We start from the raw sequence: 21,599 nt of genomic DNA on the forward strand, positions 1-21,599 counted from the left end.
GATGATTTGTGTGGCTTGAGTAGTAAGTTGATGTTCTTACTTGCTGTGTCCTTTTTACATATCTTCCATTTATCAGCATTCCCAAAGTTATCATCATAGTCAACCAAAGTAGAAGAAAAAGCATACCAAAAACAATCCAAAGTTCAATCCATGGTGAAACCAGATAAGTATTTTCCAGGTGATGAAAAAGGTCTGCAGCTTGTTCTTTGAAAGTTCTTTCTGCTGGTGTCATTTCAGGTTTGCTGGGATCCTCGGAAAAAATATCAAAGTTAATGAGATTGCCAGGGGCAGTTCTGTCAATTGTAGGGATTGCATCATGATTTGATGAAATCGCTTGAACCACTTGATCACTTGTTACATTTGTGTAGTCAGATGCTATTTCATTGTAGACAGGTGTTCCTTGACGAATTGTCATTTGGGTTTCAAGAGTTACAAGTTCCATACCTTTGTTGCATAGTCCTTCTTTTTGTACTGCAGATTCCTCAAAGGTGATGAGTCTCTCAGTTTGAACCTCTTGGATAGTAGCCAGATCAGGGCGTCTGCTACGTAGGCGGAGTCCACTAGGCCTACTGCTTATGATCGGCCACATGATGTGGCTTGACCAGGTCGATGGACACAAACCTGTTCTCCTTTTTACTAGCAAGGGGTGGCAGTAATACTGTTCTTGATCCGTGGATTGCTAGGACAGGTACTGGTTGTCTGTAAGAAGGCCCAAATGCCTTCTTGTCTGCGATCTTTTCTCTGACTAGATCCCCAAGCTTAGGAATCCAGACAGGCCTTGTTGGGACGGTCGGTTTCTCTTCAGTGGTGGTTGGCTTCAGGAACACGTTACTTTGCTTAGTTTTTATTTAATTTAAGTCCTGTAAAACAGCCAAACGGTCTTTTATATCAAAGAGTTTTTGGTTTACCAGTGAAGTCTGACAATCGAGATCCAAAATTAACATTCTTGTCCCAAAAAGTACTTCATAGGGAGTGATACCCCCTTGATAACTTCTTGGCAGATTTTTAAGAATACGTTGGATACATAGATGTCTGACCCACCCGTCAACACAGCCTAATACCCTAGCTGTAATAGATTGCTTTATGTCCTGGTTTTTTCTCTCCACTACCGAATTTCCCTCAGGATGAAATGGACTAGAGTACCACAATGCAACGCCCAATTTGGCAATGGCCTCCTTGTAAGCTCGAGAGCTAAACGCAGGACCCTGGTCAGAATGTAGCGTGCTGACTGCATATGTGCCGACAAAGACTCGCAAATATTTTATAACTATTTGAGCGTCAGCCGGGCGCTGGGGCCACATCCAAATGATTCTTGAACACAAATCCACTGCGTCCATGATATATTTATAGTTACCATCCCTCTGTAAGGGACCGCAGTGATCCAGGTAAATGCAAGCTAATGGTTTATTTCAAATTAACAGGGGAGTCTGCGCAGGACGTTTCACTGTGGAGACTTTAATCTTTTGGCAGATTTCACATTCCAAAACATAGTTTCTGGTCTGTTTCCTCATGCGTGGCCACCGGTATCTCTGTTTTAATAATGAAACTGTAGCGGGAACACCTGCGTGTGCAGAGGCGAGCCCTTCATGTGCTGCTAAAATTAGTCCTAATCTATGTTCCATGTTTGGAACTTCTCTATCCCCCACTCCAGGGATTCGAGCAAACTGAACATTATTTGCATCAGTTATATATGAGTATTTGAGTGGAAACCCTTTAGGTAATGTTTTACCACTGTCTTTGCTTGTGGCATTGACAGCTTGCATTATTTGGCTGTCTATTTTCATTTTTGAATGAGTGATTGCAGCTACGGAAGCCATTTGCACAGCTGCCTTCACAGCTTCATCAGCCAATGAATTCCCTTCAACGTGAACGCCATCACGTTGATAACTCAGTGTATGTATCACATGAGTGTTTTGTAGTCCTTGTCGTAACTGAACTTCTTGTTCCCAAAGCAATTGATTGTGCCACCTTTTGCATCTTTGTAACTGTTTTGAATCCAGTTTTGCAAGTATTTATTGTTAGATTGAACACAATAATACGAATCGCACACTATGAGTGTAGGGAATTCACGATCTGTATTTTCAAGTGCCATCCTGAATGCTTGTTTAGTTCAGCTTGCTGAGCTGTACAATCTCCTAGAGATTGAGTTTTAGTGACCATTGTTCGGAATTTGCCATCGGGCCAGCGACCTTTAACGATCGTGCATGCTGCACTATCGCACTATAGACTTGTTTACCCTCCGTAGTGGGTTGAGCTGATCCGTCAGAATAAACTATACATTCATACTGCTCTGGAGGCAGAATTTCAGTAGGCAGAGGACATTATTGTTCATATTTTAGAAATGCTTGTGTTTCAAATATGGGTCAAAAACGTATTCAACGCGTGTTGCAGCAAGAGAATTAACCCGTTGTATCCTTCTCGGATGTAAAGCTTTTGGATTTGGAATGTTTGCTTTTGTCACTGCTTCTTAGGCAGGTACAGGTGTAACGACCATGATTCGTTTACACTGTGCGAGGGCTCTCTCTTTTGCTACTGCAATTTAAACCCTGTCAGAATTTTTTCTGTTGAAGTAAATTTATTTTCTGCTTGTGTGTACAAGTGTGATTTGTAAGCTATTGGTACTTTTTCACCTTTGTTAAAAGTTAAGTATGTCAATCCGCATTGTCCTGGAATGATTTGGATTACTAAATTGCGTACGTTTACGCGTGTTTGCAAATGTTTTGTTGCTAACATGTCTGTTTGCAATGAACGTAACATTTCTGTCTGCTTTTGTGTCTAGTTAACTGTTTTGAAATTAGGTTTGATTAATTCGAAGAGAGTTTTAACCCTTTTTGCGTAATTTAGAATGTAAGTTCATCCGAAGTTCAGGAAACCTAGAATCGACTGTAAGTTTTTCAGGGTTTTTGGAGGTTGGAGCAGCACACACTTTTCTAAAAAGTTAGCTGCCAGGCTTTTGCCTTCAGTTGAAAGTTCATATCCTAGAAAAAGGACGTTGAGGTGGGCAATTCTTGATTTCTTAAAATTGAATTTACACCCTTCAGAGGCGAAGCAAAGTATGATGGTGTTCACCCTGTTCACGTGCCTTTCCAAGTCATCGTCTGATAGATAGATGTCATCTACATATGATAATGCTTCATCATCATATGTTTGCAGTAACTCTGTTACTCTAGCTTAAAATAACCCAGGACTATTCTTGAATCCCTGAGGGAGATGACAGAATTGACGCTGTGTCCCCATATTTGAGAAAGCGGTCAAATACCTACTTTCTGGTTCCATGTTTTGCCAGAAGAAACCATTCGAAATATCTAATGTGGTTTTATACTTTTTACGCACAATGTTATTCCTTAATGCTGCACTGTGTGCATTTTGAACTACAAAAGTTTTGCAACAAGAGTTTAAGTGTCTGTAATCCAATACTAGACGATATGTATTGTTTGGAGACAGGAAACAAAGGATTGTTATGGATGAGGTGCATATGTTAATCACCCACTGGTATTCAAGTTGATCTAAGATCTCTCTGACCTGTTGTTTTAGCTTCTTGCTTAACTGGGTACTGCCTTTGTGCAGTTGGTTGATTTTTTAACTGGATTTTATGGTGAGGAGAATTCTCATCCCATCCTACATCATGATTTTATAATGCAGGAGCCTGGGCTACTGCCCATTTCCTGGCATAAGTATATTTTAAATGAATTGGAATGTGGTTGGAGAAAGCTGGCATAATGATGTCTTCACCATGTGGGCACTCCCGTACAAATTGTGGTGGCCAGTCTTGTTCAGCTAGCAGAAGGTTATAACCCTTTGAAAGTCGCTCCCAAAAGAGGGCTCTCACTTTTCTTGGTATGTACCCCTCCATACGAAGTGTTATTTCATATAACCTATGTTCACAGCTAACCTTGGTATCTCCAGTTTCAACTTGAATGAACTCATTCAAGTCCACTGTCTCCAGATGATCCTTCAAGTTCTTGCGAGCTATGGTGACTTCTGCTGCGCTGTCCAACATCGTTTGAGCCCATCCCCCGTTCTTGAGTTGTGTCCTCAAGATCCTCGGCATGTCTGATTTTTAGACCTGCTACTTTCTTTTTGGTAAATTAAGGTTTCTTATTTTTCTGAACCTGCTGATCATCTTTGGACTTCACGCGTTCATCCTTGGGTTCTGACCGTCCCCTTCTTTTGGATTTCTGTGACGAAGTCTGAAAGGTACGAGAGGAACGTGTATCAGTATCTTGATATCTAACAGGTTTTCTTAAATTATCCCTGTTCCTGAGGTTATACCTGGTTTTGGAGGGCTCCTTTTGAGGAGACCCGCCTCTGGATTGAGAATGCTTCTATTTAGAAGTTTGTTTAGTATTCTCCCACTTCTTTAGGAGTGTTTTTATTAAATACCTTTTCAGGATTTTCTGAGAGTTGGGGTTTAATTGGTTTCCCACCCAAACTGTCTCTGCCTAATTCTTCATAGGATTATTCAATTACTCTGGTCAGTTCTTGTGGTTGCTCAGTTACATCCAATTCCCTTAACTTTTGGCGGATCGCCATGGATGCTTCTTCACCTTTAATATTAGCTAATAATATTGTTGAGACCTGCTTGACATCTTTCAGTAATTTCATACCTAGATTTAGAGCAGGCTCTGCCCCATATTCATTTTGAATCTGTTTCAAGACGTCTGGTATTACCAATAAACACAAAAAGTATCAAAGGGTCCACAAAGAATGCCTGGAATGAAAGAGACACCTAACACAGACACTAAGTCTATCCTAATCTCCTAGATGGGTTACCTAACCTCAAAGGAAGGGGGCAAGTCAAAAAATACCCAGCAGTCACCACACGGAACCGCCCTTCATCATTTGGGATTCCTCTTTGACCCAAAGGTGAGACACTTGCCTCTAAAGGGTGAGGATAAGATGGAGATAACCTCCTCTAATCGGCTAGATGTCGATGGAATCCTACCAGTCAGAATATGAGGATAAACCAGGGTGACTAATGGTGCAGTGCAGATAAATCAAATGTGAGAAACAGTGTGTTTAAAATTGGGTGAGGGAGTACTGAAAAAGTTTTATTATGGTGTGACTCACTCCTCCAATGTTAAAAAGTCACAGGCAGCCTATAGATATTGCTGCCCGGGTCTAAAAGAAGGTCACCATGTTTCAGCAACTTGTGTACCATTACGTCCTTGCTTTCTTCAGGACCTATCTGACTGATGCTACTGCAAATGTGATCAAATAATAGAAATAATGTGTGATTTCATTAAGTGCTAAGAAATCATTTTTAGACAAAGTACGAGATCACCTGATTCTCTAGGTGTCCTTGCTTCATCTCTTCTTATGAACTGTGCATTTCACCGTAAGTAAGAAGCAAGGGAATTGATGAAGTGTAAACAATAGAAAACTATTTCACTCAGTCAATCGTGCATTCTTTGTTTCTACAGAGTTGCAGAGAAATAAAGAGACTGGCATTTTCAATAAAAGGTTTATTGAACAGTCTTCTTTCTCATGCAAGAGAGGTGAACTGCTACAATCGTTAGACAGAGTGCAAAGTATAATACTTACAGCTTAAGCAGTAATATGAAATTATACTGTAAGAGCATTGAATGGTTTCTAAGCCATATAAAAATACATACATAAATAACATACACTAAAATACTCAACTGGTGATTCTAAAATACGCCTACCCCAATGTACCTAACCTAGGTCTAGTACGAGGGAAGAAGTAAGTATTGTTTAGCATTGGTTTTAGATTTTGCCAAGAATCTACCAAAGGTTTCTCTAGGTTCTACCCAGCTCCATACCTTTTTAGAATGAAGGAGGTCTGGTATCTCTGTCTCCGGACTCGATTTCCCAACACCCCGCAAGGGGAGCCGGAGACACTGGAGCTGGACTTCTCAGCAGAGTAGGGCAGCTTCCTGATCAGTGCGTCAGCTGGAGAGTCGGCTTCCTTCAGCACTTGCTGTAGCGAGCTGCATCGGGCAAGTAGGTCTTCGAACTGCTACGAACCACTGTATCTTGCTGTAGCAAGTGAAGGTATATTTATACCTTGAAGGTGTGTAGGAATGCCATAGTTGACGTAAAGTCGGGCATATGAACGTCATGAATGAACATCTGGGGAATACTTGTTCATTGTAAAGTAACTGAGTTTTCGGAGAAATCAATATTCAAGCAAGGGAAAGTCCCTAACGGCTTAAGCTGCTTTTCCAAGAAATCGTTGTGATGTTTGGTGAATGGATGGAAGTAGCCATGCCTGTATTTGGGTAGCATGGGCTATGCCTAAATAAGGGCTTGATTTCTATGCCTATATAAGGGCAAAGTTAATTGTCCCTATATAAGGGCATGAATCGGGTAAATTCATTCGGAGCCTAAAACGCCACACAACAGTGGGGGTTGTGGAATGTGCATCACTGGTCTTATGGCCCATCGACCTTGGTCTCAGTACCTTTTGAGACTGCACTGGGTTATTATTCTGAGGCTGTGCAGATCCTGCATTTTGACCCTGATTAGCAGGATTCAGATGACATTCTGTTTCGAATGCCCCAACTTATTGCAGTAGTAACCAGGGTTGGACTTTTTCAAAATAGCTACATCAATCTCAGTACTTGAGTAAATTGGGACACCACGACCTCTACAATGCGGGTGAAATCCACCTCCACCTTGTATCAGAGGAGCTCCATGCTGATACACTTTTTGCATTTGAGGAACATTCCCTGTTAAAGAGTACCTCTAACCTCCTCTCTGTGCAACTGTCCTTTGCCCCACAGTCAATTTCTCTTTCAATTTCTTCAACTTCATTTCTATTTCATCATCAAAGTCCTCGGAATATCTCAAAATCTCATCAAATGACTTATTCTGCCTATCAAATCATATGTTTCTGAATCATCATGGTAACTTCAGGCCTTAATCCCATCCCAAATCTTGATACAAAATGTCCCATATACTTAGGTTCCAGCATTTCCATCCCGCTATATTGCTAGAATGCCTGCAGCAATCTCTTGTAATATGCATGAATCAACTCCTCAGTTTCGTGGGTCGTTCTGTCCATCTTGACCCAGTCAATATCTTCGGATGATATCTTAGATGTGTACCATATCATTACCTGGTTTATTACTATGAATGAGGGCCCTTAGTTAATGGATCTCTTACTGGCTCTCTCTCAAGCCATTCTTTGGCTATTTTGCATTCTTTCCACAAATCCCTTGGAACTACAATTTTGAACAACGTATTCAGATCAGTCCACAAAACCTTCAAGATTTTTACAAACCGCTCAAATTGTTTGTATCATTTTACAGGCTTCTCTATTAATCTTGGTAAATCGTTTGTGAATGACGCAAGATCGCCATTACTCCAAGGCACATGGACATAACCTCCGCTGGGTATTTCCTGTAAGGGGAAGCTTGATGTACCCGCTCCCCCTCCTACGGGAGGAGTCAGTCAGTCAGAAAACACTTTATTCGATTATTTTAAAATCATAAAAGTATGCTACAGAACCATTTTCAATCTTACAGACAAATTATTAGAAACAGTTAAAAAGTTAAAAATGTACTATACAGAGTGAAAAATTCATATACAAATTCATGTAAAAACACCTTACCATCATATTTACAATAATCACAATCTTATAGGCCCTTAACAGTATACAAAATTTAAAAATAGTGCAACTAGGATATCTTTACAATTCTAAATATAAAATATTAGCAGCCTGGGGGGTATAGTGCAAAACATGCAATCATAAATTCGTATTTGGTATTTTTCAAAAGTACATAAACAGTGGCCAATTATTTTAATTCAAGTAGTTATGTTACATTATTTATTTAATTTCAATCTTGCTTGCTTTGATCGAATTGACATAGTCAGAAAATTAGCTACCCCATACATTACTACTGAAGTTTCCATGAGCTGTAGGTACAATAAGGCCGGTTTAACCTGCACAATATCTAAACCTCTCAGAATTGTTTTGATGTACCTCTCCCTCCCCTTCTTATAGAAGGGGCAGAAAAACACAAAGTGTAATATATCCTGATCTGAGAAGTTGTCACATTTGCAGGGAGCATTTTCATGAGGCTTGCACCATTTATCAAATTCTCCTAACAGGAAATGTGCTTGATTAAAACGAAATTTAGTGAGGACCCACCTATGATAAGGTTTATTTACTATCGTCAGGTAAGATTGAATAGATAACGAAGTAATCATCATGTAGTGAGCCCTAACAGTTGGTTTTAAAATTTCGCTGGCCTCTCTCTCAATTTCCTTTTTTTCTACGGGAGGAGGCGGTTCTCCCATACACATCTTTGAACCTTTACTTTTTTCCCATTTATTTCCCCACTTATCTAGGGCACTCCAAATCCAAATCTTTGAAATCAATATCCGAATTTGCAATTTAATTCCTGGTATTCTCATACACTATAGGCCCTTATCACTAAAACATAGTTGACAGGTCTTCTAAAAGGCTTTTGTCTGATCCAAATCTACCTCATATTTCTGAGCTGCTTCAGATAGTTTATCATACACTTACCTTGCCCATTGGGTAACATTCTTACTCATAAAAAAAAGTTATTTTTCTTGGTAAGCAACTAATTGGGCCAAATCAAGACTTACATTTATCATTTATTCTAATTACAGTTTCAATTTAGCTACAGCCACTAAATGTACTCTCAATGATGACTCAATTTTGTCTTGGCTTAATTATGAGCTTCCACTTTCATTCGCAATGGCATTAACAACTTTCAACCATTCATCTAATTCCGGAACACTAAAACTAGGCTGCACTCCAGGGGCTTTAGATATCACCCGCTGTGTGTGTCTGCTACTACGTGCATTTAGGGGTGGCACCCACGTTTGCATACAGAGATCTAGCAATCCCAGTAATTGCCTTAAAGGTCCAAATCCTGCCTGGTTCAACATGGGGTCTGCACCCACACCACAAGGGGAAGTCGCTTTCATTAAAATGAAAGGAACTAATCCTGCCATTCAAATTGGTAGGAGCATTCTTTGGGGCCTCCAGCTTGGTAGGGTCAGTCAAATTGTGTTTTAAATTTCCTGCAGAATTAGTCTTGTATATAGGAACCAAAGGACCAACGGTAGTAGCCGGGTCAATAGGTGCATCTGGAGCACTAAGAGTTATAGAGGTACCAGGGGCACAAATCACTGGACTTCCTTCCATCGGGTTCTGATTCATATTCACAGGCATGGCTCCAATCTTATTAGGGCTCACATTTACTGGTGCTATAGCAATTCTAGAATTTCCATTCATGTTAGTACTTCCACCTACCATTAATTGGGTCTCATTATACAGAGGTGGGCATTCCTACAACAACAGATTTAGAAGACTGTTTCCAGAGTCACTGTTTTCTCTTCTCTCTCATGGTTTCTTTGACTTGTCACTTTTTCCTTTCATTTTCCTTTCCTTCCCTTTCTCAGAATCTTCACTTGCTAATGCAGGGTATAGTTTGGCTCCCTCTATCATTGTCAGCTCACTACTTCCTCTGTACTGTATCCCACTTTGCATCATTGTAAGTGTGCACTGTCTTTCTAGCTCTTCCCTGATGCTTTTCATTCTCACTGTCATGAGCCACTCGCTCCCAAGCATTGAGCATTTCAAACTCTGTGGATCTAGGCTGTGGTGTCATCTCATGTAATATCCTCCTCAAATTTACGATGATCCTCACATTAAATGTACCATAGCATGGGACCCTCAGTGTGCCTTTTGTCCCTGTGATGTTTTGCCATTGTTTTAGCCAAATACATGTGTGAAACCCTATGTTTTTCACCATATGATGACCGGGATTTTCTTCAGGTGGTGCTTCTTCTCCCTCTCTAACAGGCACTGTCACATCTCCCCTCAACAAGTCTTGTATAATATTTCATTTTTTCAGCAAAACATCAATAATCACAAATAGAATTTTTATTCAGAGCAGGATATAACTGTTTTCCCACAATCCATGTGCAGAGTCAACAACCAATACCAGTGTGACACTCTATGATGTAGACAACTAATAACAACGCAGCTTTACACCAACTGACCAGTCTCAGCATGCACACCATGACGTCAATCTCACTCCTTGCAGCAGTTCACCCTCCTTTACAATTTCCATGAACACACTCTCCCCAGCAAAATGCATGCAGACAAATACGAGGTAAGTGCAACAGATAACTTTTGAAAAAAACTCTGGTCCACCAAAGAAATCAACAGCATTCAATCATACAAGAAATGGTTCAGAATAACAATTTCCATCTACTTAGAAACACTCGAATAAGACCTTGATGTGTGGGGAATCACACCAATTAGTACAGCTTCCCTCTACGCAAATGGTCCACCACACCAATCACACCTTACTTTCACGTACAAAGATAAATGTCCCTATCTCAATTGTGCTGTTGATGACGTCCCAACAGGCACACAAACTTTAGCAGCCAATTACAACACAGTATCCTCTACACTTTTTAATATCATCCCGGAATCATAGGCCACGTCGGACCCGATAACAACTTCAACTTCTCCACGTTAGGCGCAACATTCACACAACATTTAAAACATCTCCATCAAACATCACATGATCTCCAAGAACATCGCCAGCTAAGCACAGGCCATTAAAGAGCACAACTCTATTAATGCTCACACCTCCACTGTTAAAACTTTTTCTTAAATTGCCGGAGCTTGGCTGATCCTCCAGATTGAAACATAGGCTCTAGGGTTGTGATTGGATTTAAACTACTCCAATAAAGGGGCTGATTATGATGTAATTCATAAAGGCTCTGAATGGGATTCAGTATTGCAGATTCAGATTTGAAACTCTTGTTTCTGAATGAATCGTACACATTGTTCAGTGACCGATTACGATGCCCGGAAACCATTTGGGCAGTCCAAATCGGTTCTGAAAGGCATTCGGACAGCCAGAGCTTTTCAGAGCTGAATCGTACAGCTCTATGGACACGGTTTCCAATGACCCATTGGGACAGCCCTTCCTATTTGGTTTGCCCAAAACCAAGCAGCTGTCGGAATCTGTCTTTGGCGGCCCGTTGCGGGCCCCCACATCACCTGAAGGCATCTATTTGTGGCCCATGGGGTACCCAAGGGAGCCATCTTCCCAACTATGCATAATGTGGCAAGCACCATGGGGTTCCCGCCACAGGGTGCACGGTTTTCCCGAACCACCCCTTTTTTCAATGGGAGCCTGTGCTCTCAATCGGAACACCAGCTCCCATTGAAGTCAATGCAAGTCCTACGGTGCGATGTTGGGAAGCACTGTAATTGGTCATTCGGACTCGCAGGAACCGATTCGTTCAGATTAATTTTGAATAGTTTCCGAACAACATCGTAATGAACTCCAAATTATTTAAACTCCCCTATTGCAGAAACTAACCATCCTCCTTTTGCTACCATCTGGCAGAGCACTGAGCCAAATATCCAAGGGCCTGATTACGACTTTGGCGGTGCTGCATTGGCATTATGCCGGCACAGTAGTGCCAAAGCCCTGCATGGTCCACCCACCAGATTATGAGTTCATCATGTGTCTGGCAGGGCTTTTCTTTTGCTGTTCCCACAGCAGTGCCCTGAAAACGGGCACTGCAATAGGAACGCAAAACCAATTTCAGCAAGGCATGGACTATGAAGTCCACATCGTGCTGGTACTTGGAGTGCATGCTAACGAGGGCACATGTTGTACCCCCTGAATGCTTCCCCATGGCGGCGGGCGTTTGTTTCCCCACCGCCAACCTTTTCATAGCAGTCTCATTGCCATGAATAGGCTGGCGATGGAGAAACTTGAAATATGCTTGGCGGTCCCGCCTTGCATATTGTATACCCCTGTCTGCTGCACCACCGCCAGGAAATTGTGGTTCCCTGTCGCAGCTGGTGCAGCGGGGGTGGCTCAAATAGCTGCATTGGAAAATGATTGCCACTGAACCACCACTGCTGGCGACCACGAGTCTGGAGGTCAAGGACTACCAGACTCGTAATTTGGCCCCAAATTTCCATGCTACTTACCTTTTTAGGAGCCTGAGAAATAAATAGGAGTTAACAACATACAATATTCAAATTACAGTGTAACTCGTCTGGCTAAACATTGAGGACCCAAAAGTCGATAAATGGTAATAAATAGGGTTTGAATGCAAATTCAAAGCCAAACTCATTTATACAAATTCTAAAGAATATATTGTTAAATTAAAGAAATACTAGGGGTATTCCAAATAGTCTGACAAAGTTTAACCTCAGTAGCATAGGAGACACACACACAAGGAATTTAGCAATAGCAATGCAGAAAATAAGTAATAAAATCTGATGATCAGCATTTGATATCCAATCATCCTGTCTATACATCAGTAAATATAAATTGCCTAAACCAAATAGCCATAATTGGGGAACCATCATTAGATCCAGTAAAGCTGGAAGGTGTCAGCATGGCACAGACTTCTGTAGAAGTTCTCCAAAATCAATAGTATTGTATAGCATAAAGCCACACAATAGGAATCTAGCAAAAAGGCCAGTACCCCTCCGAATCTCAAGGTAATCTGACTACAGCTAAAGTATGACCACTAATTAAAACTTCACAGAACATTTGCGAATCCCACATCACAAGTTTCAATACATTTCCACCTGCTCACAGTAAAACTTGGCTGTTTGATCTCGTGGTCTGAATATGAGTACATCCTTGAATTTCTCTAGTCTCCAGATATTGAAATGAATCAGAGTCCTCCCTTTGTTCATTAGCACCTCTTGTCCTTGCCAAGAGTAGTCCGCCTGAGTCACTCTACCTCTCATACACAATGTGTCTTTCAATAACTATGACATCATGTGACTGCACCTGTAAAGAAGAAAAAAACATTGCAACCAAGCAGCATTCATTTTGAAGGTTAAACATAAGAGTCCAAATGCTTAAGGCCTTTGATAAAGTTAGCATAGCAAAACACATCAATAAACATTTTAAATCCATGGTTATGGATACATAAACAGTTATAAAGTAAATAAAGGATTCTATTCAAATGAATATGTGAGTATATTTGTAATGTCAATGAAATTACTTAAACTACACAAATACACACATATATATATATATATATATATATATATATTACCTACTGGCGGTCGCCAGTAGGTATATATAGTTAGGATTTTTTCCCTATGGGATTTCTGAAAATTCTATGCCTAATAACTTTTGCGTTCGTGGACGGAATTGGCTGAAATTTTCAGGAAAATGGCACATTTTGTTTCTGAGCAGACCTTGAAAATTTGGGGGGGTTTTGTGGAGGGGGGGCCGAGAAAAAAGGGGGGTCCCAAAACGCCTTTTTCCCATGTTAATTTCCATAGGGCGGTTGGACTCACTTTTAGCCCGAACGGCTGAATGGATTTTCACGAAACTTGGCAAAATTGTAGGGACTGTTAGCCTGATGTGCCTTTGCTAGGTCTCAATATATGTGCTTCAGTGGATTTTGAGAAATTAACGTTTAAATCAAGATATATATCTGTAACAGCGCTCCGGGCAGCTATCCGGTTAGCGAACCTTTCGCGTAACGGAACTTTGCGATGAGAAGCTGATTGGCCCTCCGGTGTCTGTCAACATTCTAAACAGTCCGGAGCGGCCGCCATCTTGTCTCTCGGTAGGATCGAGAGACAAGAGGAGGCCAAAACAAAGGGGGAAATTACCATAAGGGGGCATAGTAGATCCTCGTTGACCCCCTAGGTTTTATGTGGAGGTTTTAAAAGGGCCTAGGAGGGTCCAAAAAAAAAAATTTTTTTTTGCGTGGTAAGCGCCAAGTTCGCGAACCGGATAGCTTTCTGGGCAGCGAACTTTATGGATAAAAGAATGAAAGACTTTTCTAATACTGTATGTTAATTGTTTGTTGTTTTTCTTGTTTTTTTTTGTTTTCTTTATTTATTTATTTTTTTTATTATGATTGTGTTTCATACTTTATTAAATTTTCTAACATTTCATTGTCAGAAATGTCATAATTTATTATAGGGTGTAATTGTTTTTCATTTTGAAGCAAGTTGTCTACTGCTTCAACACATTGTAGAAGTTCGTGGTCTCTACTGTCATCCATAAAGTCATCAAGTTTGTCTTGGCTGCTCTCCTTCAGTTCAATCGAAAATGAAACTTGCTGCTCGCCTTCCATTTTGCCTGAAATTTGGATTAAAAAAATATATATTAGTAGAGATAGGGCACTGTTGGGATTAATTTTAGATAGGCAGTTTTTATCAGTGAATTTATCTTTTGGCAGTGTATAGTATGAGAGTGGAAATAGGACTAAAAAAAAGTGTATGTGATTTAACCAAGACAAGCCTTACTCCATTGATAACTATAACAGAGAAGTCTATCTAAATACATTACTACTACAGAGGGATAGTGTATATGTAGCAGAAAAAGTCTACTATATTAAGTCATAGTGCACAATATATTAAATTATAACTTACCTTCACAAAGAAGTTGAAGTTTTTTGAAGCTTTTGAAATAGGAGGTACAACAAGAAGTAGTAGTCAAAATGGCTGTGTTTCCTTCTCTCCCTTTATATATATACAGGTATATAACCAATCAAATGTCAGGTAATAAAAGTAGAAAATGAAAGTAACATTTTCATTGGTTGTCAATTCCAACAATTCAGATGTGTTTTGTGAAGTAATTTACCTCACGGTACTTGGAGAGGTCTACAGGCTAAATGGCTAAATGGAATTTCAATGAAATTTGTGAGAATGGAAGGGATTGTTATGTAGTATGAGCTAATCTATATTTGGTGAGAGTGTTTCTAGTCGTTATTCTGTAAATTACTTTCCCGCCTTTTTTTAGGACCGCTTTCCGGGAAGCTGCCCGGTTAGCGAACCTTAAGCGTCACGGGAGTCCACCATTTTGTGTTTCGTTCGCATTAAGATACAAGATGGAGGGCAAATAATGTTTAGAATGGGTAGAAGGGGTCATGGTAGACTTATCTTGACCCCCTAGGTTTTCTGAGCGTGGCTGAGGAGGCTTATATGTGCGGAAAAAAATTTTTTTTTTAAAAAATTCCGCGAGGTTAGCTTTCGGTTAGCGAACCGGGTAGCGCTCCGGGGAGCGAATTTTGTGGAAAATTAGTGAAAAAAGTTAGAGAAAAATAATAATTGTGAGTGATCAGATGTAGGGTAGCTCTGAGAAGAGCTTTTGGGTTTATGGTACATTTAGGTACTTATAAGTAGGTACCAATGCACAGTCTTAAATTCAGAATGAAAATTCTGTTGCCCTCATCTGAGAAGTGAACTCCATCTCCTCTGTAGATATCTTGCATGTAGTAACGCAAGTTATTGTTGTACAGAGAGCCCATTCCATGGTCTCTCATGTAAGCTGAAACAGATTTGTTTACATGCTTCCTCGCTTTCTCAATTTGTGGACAAAATTGGTTGGACCACCTCCATTTCTGTCTTTGGCATATATTGGAATATACCAAGGCAGTTTGAGGAAAAAGTGCCATTAATTGCTCCAAGGTGTCCTTTAAAAGCATTTCCAGACCTACCCCTGTCAAAGTGCCCAAATCATTACCTCCACAGTGCACAATTAACAGGTCAGGTTTTGGCAAATGCATAAAGGTTTTCACCAATGGAATCAATTGGTGACATTTTAATCCTCTTTGGCCCAACCAGTTAATTTCCACATCTTGTAAATTGAGGTTGTGTAAATTTCTGCTCTCAGCATACCTTTGAGCCCAGTGGATGTAACTATGTCATCTGGAGATGCTTGCTGTGAAGTTTCAAGAGTTTTGAGGAAAATGAAACTACTTATCATTGACGAAGTAAGCATGGTTTCCAATGTCATGCTTGCCTTTGTGCATTTGAGAATGCAAGAAGTACTTAAAACTGAATATGATGTCTTATTTGGTGGGAAACACATTATTGTTTTCGGAGATCTTCTACAGCTGACACCAGTAAAAGGTCAACCTGTGTTCAAAATACTCACGCATGAAGATACCAGGAAGTGCCTAGGGAGCATTGGCAACGTCAATATATGGTTAAACTTCAATTATGCAGAACTGCATCAAAATATGCGTCAGGCAAAGGATGAAGATTACAAGAATATTCTACAAGATATTAGAATTGGAAAAGTGACCGAGCATGGGAAAGAAGCTTTAAATGCACGGTTACTGTCAAATTTGTATCCCAAACAAGATATTGTGCCTGAGAATATTTTTCAGAAAATTACTGAGAAGAAATCCGGGATATGTCTCATGCCAACTCTTGCAGAATGTGCCATCTTCAACAACAAAATGTTGAATTTAGAAAAGCAAGAGATTGTGAAACTTGAAGCTATCGACAAATTAGAGCATATGGGATCAACAATTATTTTGTCAGACAATTTGAAATCAAAATTGGATTCATTAGAGAAGACTATATCTAAAACAGCGGGTTTTGAAAAGACTTTGAATGTGTGTTTAAATTGCCGAATTATTTTGAGAAGGAATTTACATGTAGAAAGAGGTCTGGTAAATGGATCAATGGGTAATGTTGTTGATTTTGAGAAATACAGAAATAGAGATGGAATAGAATTTTTAAAAATTAAATTTGATGGCATTGAGGAAGTACAGCAAATTGGTCGTTGTTCTGCTAGGTTTTTGCTTGTTAAAGATTTATATGTTCGCCGTAAACAGTTTCCTGTTTGCTTGGCATATGCGGTGACAATCCATAAATCGCAAGGTTTAAGTGTAGACTGTGCATTGGTGAATATTGGCAGTTCTGTGTTCAAGGAGGGTATGGCATATGTGGCATTGTCACGAGTTAGAACTTTATCGGGATTGTACTTGATTGACTGTGATGTCACAAACATTTGTGCGGATCTAGATTGTGTTAAGGAATACAATAGGTTAAGAAGAGAGTATGCGCCACATTTGCCTCAATATCCTTTGTTTGAGAAACGTGTGGTAGGCCGCAAACGTAGAAATAGCAGTAATAGTAGGGAGGTTGTTGCAAAAAGACTAAAAGTCAATGAACCGAAAATTGTTAGCAGAAAGAAAGTGGATTCTGTTGAAGATGTTGTCGGTTTTCAATTTGAAAACAGTTCTGGTGTCAACTGCTATGCAAATGTAGTGGTTAATGTTCTCTTTTCACTAGAGAGTTTAAAAGAACAGATTCTGTTGAATTCTGAACAAATTTTATGCTGTTTGTTGAATTCTGTTTTCGAGAAATGTAGCAGTGATCGAACAAAAGTAGAAAGTGTGTCTGAAGTTCGTTATCTGTTAGATGAATGTTCAGGTCAAACAGACTTCTCTGAAAATAATCAGCAAGATTGTCAGGAGTTTTTAATGTATATGCTTGATATATTGCAAGTTGAGGGTGTAGATGTAGATCACCTGTTTGGGCTTTCTTATCAATGGCAGCATGACTGCGAGAACTGTATGGTATCAAGTACTACTAGTGTAGACTCAGAAAGATTTATATATTTAACTTTGCCAGACAGTAAATCAGTCTCCTTTAATAAGCTAGTAAATGCAGCGGATCACAACATGGAGTGTAGCCAATGTAAATGTGATATGATGTCAACATTATTTATACGTAGATATGGCCAGTATGTCATTTTAATGATGCAACGATGTAGGCCTGATGGAACAAAATTGTCAACTTTAATAAAAAATGTTGTGGCTTCTCAGCTGTCAATATCAGGGAGGACTTTTGTTACTGTAGCAATTATCTATCACGATGGTCCATCAACAACATCAGGACATTATACAGCTTACTTAAAGTCTGGAAACGGCTGGTCATTCTGTAATGATTCTGTTGTAACGTTCAAAAAAAAATTGCCGTTTGACCTTAAAAATTCTTACCTGGTGTTTTTAAAACCAAAATTTTAAGTAGAGGGAATGTAAGTCTGCAATGCTGTCTCGATTAAAAATTCAACTATATAAACCTAATGCAAGTAAGTCTGCTTCATAGTAAGCAGTATCAGTGTCATAGGAAAAGGAGAACATGACTGACAAAGAAGAGTAAGATATTAGTAGTCCAGGATTGTGAAAATAATCTCAAATATTTTATTTTTGAAAGTTGCGAAAATAGAAAATGTCGGGATTTGATTGGAAGAATTACAAGATTTGCGAATCGCGGCAACATGATTTGGCCTAGTGGAAACATGTGATATAATGAGAGAAGTTTTTTTTCTATGTAACATATTTCACGTATCGATGGAGGTTTTCTTTCAGAAAGTGGCGGGCTGAAAATATTTAAAGCACAACAGAGTGGATGCTGTTTATAGGAGATCCTTCGACGTCATTGAAAGTAAGTTAATTTTAAGAAGTTTTGAAATCAGATTTCTTAGGTTGTATGGGTTTTTTAAACACAGTCATTTTGATTGTGTTTTTTTTCCCCGCTGTTACATGATGAATACCTTCAAGTCACTGATTTAAGTGAAATTTGATACATTCTGAGAACAGCAAAAATAAACCATTTAACATGTATAATTAATGTTATGCTTTTTGTCCTTATGATATACATTTAGAAATGTGTGGTACATATGGGTAAGGTGAGTTCTGTAAATATCAATTTTAATGCTTAGAGTGCTGTACTTCTGGGTAGTGTTTTTTTTTTTATAAAAAAAAGAGGCCTCACCTCAAAGAAAGCTCTTGAAAGCACACATCTTATTTGCATCCTAAAACAATCATTTACAATGTTAGACACAATTTTATTATGACTTTACATCTTTTTTGCGCTGCTATTGCATCACTATTGTGAGACATTAGCAGTGCAAGAAAAACATCATGTTTCAAAATAGGCCTCAGTTCAGCAATATCAAGATACAGTTTCTTTCGAATATATATCTTTAGGATTGTGTAGGGAACGTAGAGAAGCAGAGACTTCTGTAAATGTCAAAGTTGTTGAAAAACTGTTTGTTTTTGAACCTTTTCCCTTGTCTTTTCTAATTTTTAAATACATGTTTTAATATTTTTTGAAATGTTTGTTCTTTGTTTTACAGATTGAAAGTATGAAAAAATATTTAAAAAAGGTAACAAGAATTATAAGGTAAATGTTTTCCACTCTTTTTACCCGCAATGCACTGCTGATGATGTCATTGACAGTATCTCTCATTTACTCTCTCTAGCTGTCTTTCTTTTTACATTATTCTCTGTTTACTTCCCTTATACTAACTCTTCTTTTTTTTTTTAAAAATATTTTTTTTAGTTCGCTTAAAGTTCGCGAACCGGTCAGCGAACTTGAAGCGAACCAAAAGAAATAGAGCTTGCCAGAGTGATAAACATTCTAGCAATTTTGTTTGAAAGGGGAGGTAGTTCTGAAAAGAACTGGTTTTTTTTGTTTTTGTTGTTTTATATTTTTTTTGTTATTTTTTGAACATTTTTTGATTTTTTTGTATTTTTAGAACTGTTTTATGTTTTTTTGTGTTTTTTAAGGAGGGGAGACAACAAAAAACAGGCTTTCAAAACGGCTCAACTGGAGCAAAAAAAAAGAAAATTACTTTTTGGGTGCATTAGGGCACTTATGATTTTCATATGCAATGTTCATGAGGTTGACACTCATGTTGCCATATGACAGCATAGCACCACAGTAAATACAAGACAACTTCATGTGCTGGAAGTTAGGTTGGATGTTTGGCACAGTCTCTTGTGCCTCTCTTCCCGTCAAAGACAATGTGGATGTAGATCTTGCCACAGGAGTTGCCGTCGGATTGTCTTCAAGATCCCTCAACTCAGCCCGGCTGTAGTTCAAGGGATGCCACCTGCTCATGTGACGGTGCATTGTATAGTTCCCCATACTGTACTTCTTTTCTGTGCCTCTCGACAATCTGTAGTCACATATGAGGCAGGTGGCATATTTTGCATTCACTTTCTTGGTTCCAGGAGGGATGGTGAAAAACTGCCAGATGAAACTGGTTTTTCGTTTAGAAACCCGGGGCAACTCATCAACAAATTGTTGTCCCTCTCTCTCCTCTTCTTCTTCTTCCTCATCTTCCTCCTCTCTGTTAGTCATAATTTGACTGGGTGGTCCTCTCTTCTTATGGGGAGGTGGAGGTGGTGGTGGGGGTGCACCAGCTGCAGCAACAATGGAAGCCATTGTGGATCTTCAGATAAATGGTCTTTCTCTCACCAAGATGAAAGTCAGAGTGAGGAAATAAGGAGGGGTTTACTTGATTTGGGGAAAACAAAAGTTCTGAGCCAATGAAAAGTGTTATTTTTAGGTCACATGACCTAGTCATACATCATTTGGAAACCAAAAGTGAAATGAACCAATGAGAAGTTTGATAAACAAGTCACATGACCTGTTCCGCTTACGTTACGCGGCGCGCGCCGCGTCCCAGATCGCTTCCGGTTCGCGGTCCGGAGCACTTCCGGGAGCGCTAACGCGGCGCGTCATTAGACGCATTACGCGATAACGTGATACGTCGCGCTTCCGCGGCGCGTCACTGTTCCGCTAACGTAACGTTGACCGGTTCGCGGACTAGATCGCGGCATCAAGATGAGCTAACGGAAAGCTTCCCGGTTCGCGAACTAGAAGCGAAGAAAAAAAATATTAAAAAAAAAATTATCAATAAACATCTAAATATATTTTGGGATTTAAAGAATAATACATTTTACAGCTACAGATGTTAGCTTTTAAAAAACCAATGAAATTCACTGAAAAAACCATAGGTTATAGACCATATATAGTTAGAAATTTGCATTTAAAAAACCATTGAAATTCAATGAAAAAACCATAGGTTATAGACCATATATAGTTAGGAATTCGCATTTACAAAACCTTATTTTACTCGCATAAAACCATTGAAATTCCATATATAGTTAGTTGCGCTAACTATATATCGCGCACCCGCAATCCACTGCTGATGATGTCACATATTACATCATTCATGACATGGTCAGTGACATCACTGATGACATCACTGATGACATCTCAAATGACATCACTGATGACAACATCCAGTGACTGTATGTTTCTGTGAAGTTAAAATATGTCTTACATATTGAAGAATGAGTGGATGTATAAGTGTCTGGATGAAGGATTTAGTAGGTGCATGACTGACTGTATGAGTGAGTGATTAAATGTGTCTCACTGAGTGCATGGGTTAGTGACTAAACTGTCTTAATTTGTGCATCATTATGTCTGTTGTTCTGTAAACTGTTGCATGTGTTGATAAGTAGCTATATGAGTAACTATATGGGTTATTGATTGGTTGCCCAAGTATTTGTATGGGAGACTGAGTGTGTGTGTGGGTGGCTGGGAGGTGTATGACTCTGTGCATAGATGTGTGAGCAGTTGATTCACTAGAGGTATGGTTTCAAAAGTGCATGTGGTAACAGCTGTATGGGCGGTTGACTGTGTGCATGAGTGTATTGGTGAGTGAATGGATATCTCAGTGCTACATGTCAAAGTAAGTACATATGTAAAACACAGTACATGTGAGAGTTGACATATATAAATAACTGTGCATAAGAGCCAGTGAATGTGTGAGTGGCTGTATGGATCATTGTGAACTTGTATCAGGGATTGTATAAGAGAGTAAATATGTGTTAGTATATGTTTGAATAAGTAAAGTTTGTATAACTGTATAGTTGAGGAAATGGAGGTGTGATTGATTCTTTGCATGACTGACTAGGTGTGTGAGTAACTCCATGGATGAGTGACAGTCTGTGAGTGTCTGTTTACACTGATTGTATCTAAG

Source organism: Lissotriton vulgaris, chromosome 8 (genome assembly GCF_964263255.1).
Source record: "Lissotriton vulgaris chromosome 8, aLisVul1.2, whole genome shotgun sequence".
Taxonomy (NCBI): Eukaryota; Metazoa; Chordata; class Amphibia; order Caudata; family Salamandridae; genus Lissotriton; species Lissotriton vulgaris.